This window comes from Lytechinus variegatus, chromosome 2 (assembly GCF_018143015.1).
Source record: "Lytechinus variegatus isolate NC3 chromosome 2, Lvar_3.0, whole genome shotgun sequence".
Taxonomy (NCBI): domain Eukaryota; kingdom Metazoa; phylum Echinodermata; class Echinoidea; order Temnopleuroida; family Toxopneustidae; genus Lytechinus; species Lytechinus variegatus.
The window spans coordinates 17,951,844-17,964,112 of record NC_054741.1 but is presented as its reverse complement, the minus strand read 5'-3'; the positions used below and the strand labels follow the sequence as shown (position 1 = coordinate 17,964,112).

Sequence of the window (12,269 nt, the reverse complement as noted above, 5' to 3'; positions counted from 1 at the left end):
AACCCGCCCTCTGCCCTCCTCACCGCCACTATGACGTCATCACTGGTACCCCCGATACTGGAATGAATTAATAGATTAATCTGAAAGACAACTATTCAATAATTTTCTTTTTTTTTACATTATGGAGTGATTGAAAAGTCATCGGTAACTCAGGAAGTTAAATATGTTCAGTCATGCAAAGTATAAAGTAGTCTACAAATGAGCTTTTTCGAAAGACCATATCCAGTAACTTACACAGCTGAGGGGGGGGGGGTTTCACATCAGCCTTATATAAAACTGTAAAATTGGGATTGGTTAACATTGCCTTAATCCATTCTAACTCTACATTTTATTTCAAAATAATCAATTTGCTCAGATAGGAAATGGTGGATCACGTGGAATGGGTTTGACTAAAGCTTTAAAACACACACCTAAGCAAAATGGCTGGTACCCCATATTCAAATATTTCTAAAAAGTTTGATAAAACAGTTACCGAAATTATAATCTTTGCCAAACAACCGGATTCCCAAAATAAAACTAAAAATCATGTTTAGACAATTTTTCTTACAATTAATTTTCCCCAAAACAATCGTGACAATCGTAACATGTTCGTAAAACATGCGAATTGTGCATTTTTTTAATTTAACTAACCCCTCAACACCTACGATTTCTACGTATTCTGTGTTCCCAGATCCTATAAGGTTTCTGCGACATAATTTAGGCTCAATTTTGCAATTGAAAAACACAATTTTACTGTCATTATACACGTATACAAGATGCACACTGGAACGCACACGTAAACAAAAAAAATTGTCTTTTTTTATTGCCGAGCAGGTTAAACTTTGCGACAGCATCTTAGACTATACAGGGGGTTCAAACTTGCACCCTGCCGCCAGCCGCGGGCCTGGGCAGGCGCAGTGGTGAGTCAAAGTTGCAACTATACTCGATTAGTTGCTCTGCACCTTTTCCCGCAAAGTTACACCTTTCTTGCAACCCTATTTCTTAGTGCATTTTATTGTAAATAGTGACGAGTGAAGATGATTTTATTTATTTGCAAATGACTGAAAGTTTGCATTACTTTCAGCGGCCTCGTTAGCGCAGTAGGCAGCGCGTCAGTCTCATAATCTGAAGGTCGTGAGTTCGATCCTCACACGGGGCAGGCTGCTAACATTTTTATAACTTCATTTTGGTCAGCAACTGTAGAAAAATCATCATTAATCGTAACAATAATATTTTATTAGGAGTTTCCTTTAAAATGAATTGCTTTGTACGTTACTTTGGTATATCACATGTGTTTGCATTTTGGGTCTATAGTACTTGAAAGTTGCTTCATGTGAGAAAAAACGAGATGGGGAGAAAGAAATGGAGGAATAGATTAACGCTGTTCATAAAAAATATAACCCCAATTATTCTAATTTTATGGAACTATTTATTAGGGGACTATACTAAGAGAGGCATTACATACCCTCAATAGGGATTGAGTCCTGGAACATATTCACATAAAATGGCATTATGACTGATGCTTTTACATTGATGAAAATTAATGTGCTTATCATAAAAATTGGTTAAGAAGTCCCCAGGACTTCTTCTTCACATCTGATTCTAGAAATGCCCATTTCAATGTCATGATGATCGTTTCGAATTTTACTTTGAAACCTGGTACATTATGCAACTCATTATATGAATTAGTTAATTTGCAAATTATATCTTAATATATAGAATTACATTTAAAAAATAACTACAAAATTCACGAGGCAAATGAAGTTTAAAAGTGGGATTGTACTCAAACTAGAATTACTCAGTTAATAATATAATTAATAAATTGATTTATAGAATTACATTAAAAATTCAACTTCAGTATAAATGCCGCAAATGAAGTTAAAAATGAAGATTGCACTCAAGCCATTAACTTTATTAGAATTCACCGTGGTGTAATAACAAATAGACCAATATTCGACACCATACATTCTCTCGCGATAAATGATATTACCATTTTAATAATTTTATGTTGATGAATCGGCACCACACATCTGAAAACCGATAATTGCCTAATCATCTGATCATCTGCCAATAATGCGAAATGTCAGTACAATAAATTCACGTCCTTGTATCAAGATGGCAAAAAGTTTATTGTATTCGATAATAGATTGAAATGGGTCAGGCATTAATTCAATGAAAAAATCAGATCATTTATGCTTATATACTGTACCTATGTCTATAGGCCTACATATTAGATGGGGGAGGGGAGTCAGATGAAGTACTAGAGGGCATTTTCACCCGCTAGTTTCCATAGGAACTGTGCTCTGTAGCCAATCACGATCAAGGAAAGACGGCAAATAATCGAGAAATGCACTCGAGGTTCACGCCTCATTTCCCCCAAATCTTCAAGCTTTTTTCTATATATCAGAGTCATCCGAATTTAACACGACACTTTAATGAATATACAGATCACACATTATATCGTTTTGTAATGGTAGAAGACTAGAGTGATAATCTTAGACTTGCTGGTGTTGACAAGCTCTGAGGAACTGACAACTAGCGATAGACCCCTTCAAATACTTTTTGTTCTATAGGCCTTGCGCGGTTAAAATCCCGCGACGGGGAGAGTATTTTATTAGCACCGGCATCAATATCATTGGTAATCAATAAACCTACATCAATTTAAATCATTTTCCTGGATGTGTGATATTCATACTCAATTTAATTCTCTCGGGGTGCTGTTATGCGTTTCGCTGGAAGATCGCTTTACCATAAATTTCGATGACCCGTTACTATATGAATCACAGAGACAGATATTATACAGATTTTCTTCTTTGAACTATTGGATTTAAACCGAAAGATGCCTGTAACTTGGGTGACATATGTAAGTATATTCATTTAATCCTATTTATAGCTCTTTTTTCAATATAAAGTTGGGCCTACATCATTAGTTTTTGTTTAACACCATCGATTTGGTAATAATTCTTACCGGATACATGAATTCAAATTCTTAGTTTTTTAGACGTGTTTGCGATTTAAGAAGAGAAAACTTATCCTGTTGCTATAGCCCCATAACATGTTTTAATCAATTTTTAATCAATAGGGTTCGTAAAAAATGATCAAGCGCATCGTTGTATGCTTTTATGGAGATTTATCTGCCGAAGGCATTAATAGTTTAACAATATACATGTATTTAGTTTATGCTTTATCATGTTCAAACGTGTTAAATTGTGCATGGAGAAAAATCTTAACCCTAAAACCAATTTCAGATTTAACTGGATACTTTAGTAGATGAAAATTCTATTTCAGGATGAAATAAAATTGTAAAAAAAAAATACAAATTGACATTTAAACGAATACATTCGCATTTTGGAAGCGTCTTGGTGTAGCGGTTCTGACTCTCGCCTTGCAATCAGAGGGTCGCGTGTTCGAATCCCATCATGGCCTACCGTCCTTTGGCAAGGCGTTAATCCACACTTTGCCATTCTCCACCCAGGTGTTATATGGGTACCCGGTAGGATGCGAAAGCCTATGTATAGTATACCTAGCAATTGAGTATTTGAACTCTTGTTGGAATGTTCCCCAGGGAGTGGAGAAAGTGCATACATTGTGTGCGGGCATGTCAGGATCCGATGACCGGGGTAATAATAATTGAAATGTAATAAGCGCTATATAAATGTAACTATCATTATTTCTAGTATTCATATTCTATTATTTTTTAATGGAAAACAAGTCACTTTTTTTCATAGATTGTAAAGTATGCTATTTGACTTACGAAAGCAATCCTTTTGAAAACAACCAAACAAAACATTGGCCAACACATATTTCAGTTAACCTTGGGTTTTTTCGTTTTCATATTAGTCAGTGCAGTCCAACGTCTGGTGTCATCTCATTCTAATTTAGCTAGACAGGTGCTTTGATAAATCTTAAAAATAAACTAAATTTATGTATGGTTGCAGCCCCTTCCCCTCCCCACTTCCCTATATACCGAAATATAATTGTCTGTATTTCCTGCGAGCAAATTTGGATCTTGATATTTTATCTAATTTGCCCTCCTCAATGAGGTCGAGAACCAACATTAGCATTACAAACAGGCATGAATATATGTTATATGCCAAATTCTGAATGATTACTGTTATAAAAATATGATTTTTCCCTTTTTCTTAAGGGAGGTATCTTTCTTATGTTTTCGGCATTTGCTGCGGGTCAGACCAATCAAAATCCAAGCAAAAGTAAGTACATATCATCATGTCAGCTTGTTTATCGTTACCAAAAATTTATTTATTGATGTTAACACAAATAAAAAGGAAAACTTAAAAGACCCAGAATGGAGCTAGAAGTGAAAATGACTTAATGGTAAATATATAAGCTGAATAATAAATGGGAAATTTTATGCATATTCTCAGCTTTACAGCTGAGCAGTTTAATGACAACCACGAATTATAGGGTTTCGACAATAGGCTTTCTCATGTTTATCGAGCTTGTTAACGGGGCCTGAATTTTATGTTTCTTCAATTTGCAGAGGAAAATGTCACTGACAATTATCCTGTGCTCAAGTGGATGGAAACATTCAACTCTTTACTATGTTAATTTTTTGCTTGGCTATTATTGGTCCTAAATCGCTTTGTCAGGAATGTAGTTACATATCTAAACAAGTGGGGAATAAAACATGGCAAAAACTAGTCCGAAGCTGTAGATATCCTCATCACAAGCTGGCGGGAAAAGACTTTTCTATATAGAAGTGAAGAAAATAAATTACGTAAATCTGGAAAGCATAGAATTCACTTGTTTTTTTTCTATGTACAAACCTATGTAATCACAACGCTTCTTATACAACAAAACGTCATGGTCTTGAGCCCGGTGAAATACACAAGAATGCCAATTTTCGAAGGTTGATGATTAGCGCTATTAAAGGTAAAGTCCACCCCAGACAATTGTTGACTTGAATCGATAGAGAAAAATCAAACAAACATAGCGCTGCAAATTTCATTGAAATCGGATGTAAAATAAGAAAGTTATGAAATTTTTAAATTTCGCTTATTTTTCACAAAACAGTTAAATGCCCAACTCGGCAATATGCAAATGAGAGAGTCGATGATGTCCTTCACTCACTATTTCTTTTGTTTTTTATTGTTTGAATTATACAAACTTTCCATTTTTACAGATTTGACAAGAAGGACCAACTTGGCTTAACCATAAACTGCTACAATCAGTAGCGTACCTAGGATTTTCCACGGGGGGGGGGGGCAAAACCGTCCGCCGAAAAATTTGACAAGAAAAAAAAAGGTCTTCAATGGTAAAGGTCTTCAATCGTACCAGGACAAAATTTGACAAGCAAAGGAAAAAAAAGCAAAAAAGGGTCTTCAAGCTAGTCAGGGGGGGGGGGTATTCAAGCTCGTCAGGTGGGGGGTGACAGGGAAACGTCCTTTGCATGGGTTGTGACTCGTCAGGGGGTGCAGACTGCCCCCCCCCCCCCCGTGGCTACAATAATGCAATTCCACATGTTCAGGGAGGAATAAAATTTTGTTTCACATGACAATGAAGAGAAAATTTTAAAAAAATCATATTTTATATAATAAAATACAAAAGAAATAATGAGTGGGTGACGTCATCAGTGTGCCAGTATGCATACCGACCAGGATGTGCATATAATTGTTTTGTGAAATTAAGCGAAACTTTAAAATGTCATAACTTTCTTATTTTGCATCCGATCGTGATGAAATTTTCAGTGTTTTGCTTGTTGGATTTTTCTCGTTTTATTCAAATCATCTTTTTGTTGGGGTGGACTTGTCCTTTTAGCAAAATTCTCAGCCGGTAAGTGGTGAAAATGCACAAAGCTTTGCATGGATGTGTTTAGTAGCTTATAAGTTTTCGATTGATATATGATTTGTCATATTTACTTATTTGGTCCATCAATAGTAATTACTATGGTAACATTGCTCGGTAAACAATTGAATTTAAGGTTTGCCTGCAAGCTATCAGTTAGGCCCAATGCGGATAACTGAGCGCTATATTGCGTCGACAATGACCAGAAACTATGCCATATAAATAATCCTAAAGTATAATGAGCATAAATCAAACTAAATGGAAATGGATCTTTAGAAAATACTGATTAAAATGAATGATGATTTTCAAATATGAACACCCTTTTTCTCCTTTCTCTTGTCCTAATTGTTGTTCCCATCATATGATTTTTATTTATATCTAAATCTTCAGGACTGTGTCCTTCTGGTTTCCAGCATTGGAACTCATCATGTTATCACATAGAATCATCACCTCTGAAAACACGTGATGATGCTCAGATCATGTGTTCGAATCTCGATTCCCGATTGGTCGACATCGCATCAATCGAAGAAGATGCATTTATCCGTTCACTCGCGCTCGCTCAGAATAAAGCTATAAGCTATTGGATTGGCTTGGAAGATAAGAATAAGGTCTGGCATTGGATGGACGGATCACCTTTGACCCTTACCAATTGGGATTCCGTCGAAAATGGCGCCCAAAATGTTGGTGCAGACTGTATTCGATTGAAACGTGTAGGACTATCAGACTATCGCTGGAACGATCATAATTGCAATAGTGATTATCTGGCTCTGTGTGAAGGAAGAGGAACAGGTAACTATGGGCGTGTCCTTTCTCAAACTCTTCTGTTTTGAACATTCTCAAACCTTTTCTGTTTTGAATATTTCCTCTTTTACAGTCAATCAAAGGAAGATTCATTGGGCAATTTTGGGGTAAGAAGCACCAATTATAATGTAAAATGAATTAATCTCGTATAAATTACCTTGTTTTCTCTTTATCTACAGAGAGTGTCTGTGCCGGTTTGGATTTGTTTAACTCTTCTTGTTATTATGTGAGTGATATCGAGTTTCATCGAGACCAAGCCCGGGATTATTGCCAAAGAGATGGAGCACATCTTGTTTATATAGAGACAGAAGACGAGAATGATTTTATTCTCGATTTTATCAGGAGTGAGTTAATAATGGCTTAATGAGAGATGATTTATAAATAAGATCACGATATTACATGCATATTATAAATTTATAATATATTGTAGTTATTTTTCAGACGTGTTGTGTAGGTCAAATAAAGTGGTCGAACTTTTTATCATAAAGTAGTTAACATTTAATAGCTACCAAGTTTTCTGATTTCAAAATAAATATGGTGAGTTCCTGTCAGTACTCAAACAAAGGGTGCCTCTGGTGATAAATACGGATTCCTTTTTTTTCATGGTAGGAATTATATTTTGAAAGGCAAATATCAATTGTGCACGAAACACCTTCATGCTGAGAGCTGAATCTAAACAACAACACTACAAATAAACGAACTTTATTGAATAAAGTATTTTATCACCAGACTTCTTGAGTACATATCTAAAACCTGATAGAAATTGAACACTTAAAATATGTTCATTTTCTGGTGGGATTCACCAAATTTTAAACACCACTGTAGAAGCCTATTGTATTTTCGATAGATGTCTAAATAACTTTATCAAGGTAGACCTGCGTAAAATGAAATGACAAATTTATCTCGCATATCACGAACAAACCACAGATGACATGCAAACGAATGTATTTTTTTTTCTTTAATTAAACAAAAAGTGATTTCAGTTATATGAAATATTTTCGCTGCAGACCTTTCAGAAATTTACGGGAACAGACAATACTGGATCGGTTTGACGCGGCGTCTTACCGGCAGCGCCCAGGATAATCTCGCTTGGATTAGTGGAGAGCCACTGATATATTCTAACTTTGGTGATCTGAGCTACGGTAGTGGATGCCTCCAGATAAAGCAGACTGAGTACACCTCATGGAATGCTTTAAGGTGCGAAAATGTCAAAGGATATATATGCGAGAGGAAAGGTAAAGTGCAAAACACTCCTCATATTATTCATCAATGTGATCACAAAGTATTTACATATTTCGAATAGAAAAAAATTGTGGCATTCTGTTTGATTTACCAAATTCATTTGCTTTTATAGGCAGACCCAAGTGGACTTTTCAATTTCAAAGAAAGGCGATCTCTTAAAAAATCTACTCATATATTACTACTACTACTATTACTACTACTACTACTACTACTACTACTACTATTACTACTTTTACTACTATTACAACTATTACTACTACTACTACTACTACTACTACTACTACTACTACTACTACTACTACTATTACTACTACTACTACTATTACTACTACTACTATTACTACTACTCCTACTATTACTACTACTACTACTACTATTATTACTACTATTACTACTACTACTACTACTACTACTACTATTACTACTACTACTACTACTATTACTACTACTACTACTATTACTACTACTACTACTATTACTAATATTAGGCCTACTATTACTACCATTACTACTAATACTGCTATCGCTGTTGCTACTACTACAACTATTATATTATACAAAACACTACTACTACACTAATACTGCTGCTGCTACTACTACTACTACCATCGATACTATACTACTACCACCACCACCTATACTACTACTACTATTACTACTACTACCACTACTACTACTACTTCTATCTACTACTATTACCACTACTACTACTACTACTACTACTTCTATCTACTACTATTACTACTACCACTGCTACTGCTACTACTACTACTACTACTACTACTACTACTTCTATCTACTACTACCACTACTACTGCTAAAAGTACCACTGTTTAAAGATTAAAATTGAAATCTAACAAAATGTTTTAAATAAAAATACTACAACTAGTAGTTATGTATTTATTTTATTCATTTCGGTTCGTTTACCCAGGGTTACCCCGTCAGTGGGGGCCCTGCAAACAAGTAACAAATAATAATAGTGGTGCTAAAAATAATATGAATCTAACGCAATTTTACACATTTGCAGAGCTTTCGAGACATCGGCACCAAAAACGTGAAAAACGGTTCACGATGAAACGAGAAAATAGTGTACCAATGCCGGAATCTATCATTGCTGACGTCACAACAAGTATCATACGATGTGCATCTCTATGTACATATCATCAAGAGTGTGTATCATTTGCCTACAATCATATGAATAGGAAATGCATCGTATCTAATAACACAACTGGGACTAGTTCTGGGGGGCAAGAATTTTACCAGTACACCTCTGTTTGAACATGCTTTTTTTTCCCATTGCCAAACTGATCCAACCCAGACCCGATCAAACCCGATCAATACATATTTTCGGCCAGATCGCTCAGGAAGGATATCGGGAATGCACTTTAGTCTGCCTTGATCACTTTACTTGATCCAAATCGCTCAGGCGAGCGTTTCATTAAAGAACTTATAAGCGAAAAGTTACAAAAACAAACAAAAAATACAAAGTAAGACTACGATTCATCCGAGAGTTACCATACCTTTAAGACTTTGTGCTTCTCGGGCAATTAGATTTAAGTAAGGTGTATTGTCAGATCTGACATCTCGTCGGATGAAAAATGTTCAAAGTTAAAATTGTGTGTAGTTCAAGTTCATGGAAATGAGATTTCAAGCAGCATTACAAACATAAATAATATTGATGAAAATGGCTAACAGGTTACCTTCTTGAATATTTTGAGAAATGTCTTCAGTATTTGAGTGGCTAGCCAGAGCGTGGTTATCAAACTAGTCCGGGAGCAAAATCCCATAGGGGGCCCTAGTTAAGGAGTTCGTACAACCCACGCCTCAGAAAAGTTTTTTTTTACACCAAGGGGGGGGGGGGTAGTAAAGACCCTCTACATTACTGCTAGGTAGGTCTCAAATTGTAGTATCACTTTTTTTATAAAGTCGAATTTAAAGAGCGATGTAAAATAGCAAAAAAATGGGGGGGAAAATCAATCATCTTTAAAGGTAAGGTAAAATGTAAGGTGCCAGATCTCCGCTTGTATATGCCATAAATACGTCATTCATGTATAAAAATGTGCCCGTGCCCGGCTAACGTCAGCAGCAGTTGTTTCACTACTGCGCAAGGTATCCGTCCGGCGCGGATACCATGTGTCGTGGAGGGGTTGATGTCGCAGAACTTTCAGTCGTTCAACCTGCAAGCGTCACCTCCTACCGAATGTCCGTACTCGTCTGGCATCTCAGTCACTAATACCCATGTTCATTCCATCTGGACTGGTGTCGCGTGCCATATTCGTCCTCCAGATCAACCCCTCGCTACCTTAGAGCTTGGTCCTGCTGATCTGTATGTCTTTGAAGGGAGTCATCATTGTCGTCCTCCAGATCAGCCCCATGCTTCTCCAGGGCATGGTCCTGCTGGTCTGTCAACCCTGTGATAGAGCTTCACTGACCGTATGATGCTGGTCCCTACCTAGGACTATTCTTCATGCTGCTCACCTGAGAATCAATGCTAGAGAGACATTTATTGTTTGATACAGTGTTCACTCGCCTTGCTTTCAAGACTTATGTTTACATAGACATACCTTCTTTTCACAGACAGTGACTACTCTACATCTGTTACCAGCTTGGGCAGTGTTTCTGTTGGACTCCCATGATACCGTGTGATTGTTATTATTTTTATTATTATTATTTATTCGGCAAATAAAATTCGAAAATACATTTCAGTGTAAGCAATACAAAATAAGAAATACCAACCATTGGAACGCCAGGGACAGAAAAAGTTAACTTAATTACTGTGGCATAAAGCCTCCTGTCCCAATTCCAATGGTTGATTTACAATATATATATATATATATTAATAACTTAACAATAATAAAATACTCATAATTGTAAAGGGGTGTAGCATGCGATTAATGAAATATATCAATGAATTTAGTTACTTGTAACTGAAAATGAGTGGAAATGACGGGAAAGGGGAATTAAGCTGAATGAAGGTGACCAAGAGAAAGGAAAGGAGAGAGTGGGAGAGAGAGAGGGGGGTGCAGATAAGGAAAAGAAAAGGTGACACAGGCAAAGGAATTGTGAACGTACCCAAAATGGTACAATAATACTTAAAATAAGACAAACTTCTAAGGAACACTAGACTAGACTAAACACTAAATAATTTCTATGGTATTGAACACTTAACAACTTGCTTAAATTGGGCGCTGGCGGAGGTAACGCCCAAGCGTTGCTAGCCATCTCGATAAGGAAGTCTCGACCACCCCCGTGCGCAAGGACTCGGGGAGCTCATCCCAATAACGGGGAAATGCATTGATTGCCGAACCATGCATCCGCTGAGTCCGCGCACGGAGGTGGACGAACATCACCTCACCAGTTCGACGAGTATTTACCGAAATGGCACGCCCAACTGTAGTACATTCAATTACACGGAACAATAACTTAACAACATAAGAGATAAGGCAATATTTACGGCGAGAATGTAGACATTGCCAATTTAAGAGCTTTAGTCGGTCATCATAGCACATTTGTTGGCGCCTTTGTTTTAATGCATTTCTGGTAGCTCGACGCTGTATTGATTCAATTTTATTTATCAAAAGTTGTGTGTGCAGATGCCAGACTGGCTGACCGTATTCTAGTATTGGAACTACGAGGGATTTATAAATAGAAAATATTGTGTGGGGTGCTAGTGATTTGGTAACCGAAAAAACAAAGCCTAGCATTCGATTTGCTTTACGATAGATATATTCGACGTGGTTGTGCCACGTCAACTTGTTATTCAAAACGACACCTAGATATTTGAATTCCGACACTGGTTCGATTATAGTATCGTTAAGGGTATAAGGGGGAATACCAGGATTCCTAGCGCAAGTAATGCGCATTACCTTTGTCTTTTTTTTCGTTTATTCGCATTTTATTAATTGCACACCATTCAATGACTTTGTCCAGATCATGTTGGAGAATTTGAATATCGTGGTTATTCGAGATGGGTCTATATATAAGTGTATCATCTGCGAAGAGTACAATTGGTGATATATTTTGAGTGAGGATGTCGTCAATAAATAGATTAAATAGGGTTGGTCCCAGCACACTTCCTTGTGGGACACCTGATAAAACCGGGAACCAAGATGATACTGCACCTCTATGAATGACCCTTTGCTCCCTATTGCGTATTAAGAAAGACCTTATCCATTGCCATAATGATCCTGAAATGAAATACCTTGAATTTGGCCTTTGTAGTAAAACATCATGAGGCATAAGGTCAAAAGCCTTTTGGAAATCGAGAAATATCGCATCAATCTTTGGGGGGATGGTACATCAAGGATACGTAACCAATGGTTTGTGATATTTAGCAGTTGGGTGACGCACGATTTACCTTTAACAATGCCATGTTGGTTTGGGTTTAGTAAACAATTTTCTGATATGTGTTGTTGGATTTCATTCGTTATTACTTTCTCGAT

The 12,269-nt window shown here is 36.6% G+C and overlaps 1 non-coding gene across 1 annotated transcript; it reads left to right on the top strand.

Annotated features, from left to right (window-relative positions):
- Positions 1 to 1,065: 1,065 nt before the first annotated feature.
- On the top strand, positions 1,066 to 1,138 carry TRNAM-CAU. Its single transcript has one exon. It is a non-coding gene; the product is annotated as a tRNA-Met (tRNA).
- The last annotated feature ends 11,131 nt before the right edge of the window (positions 1,139 to 12,269 follow it).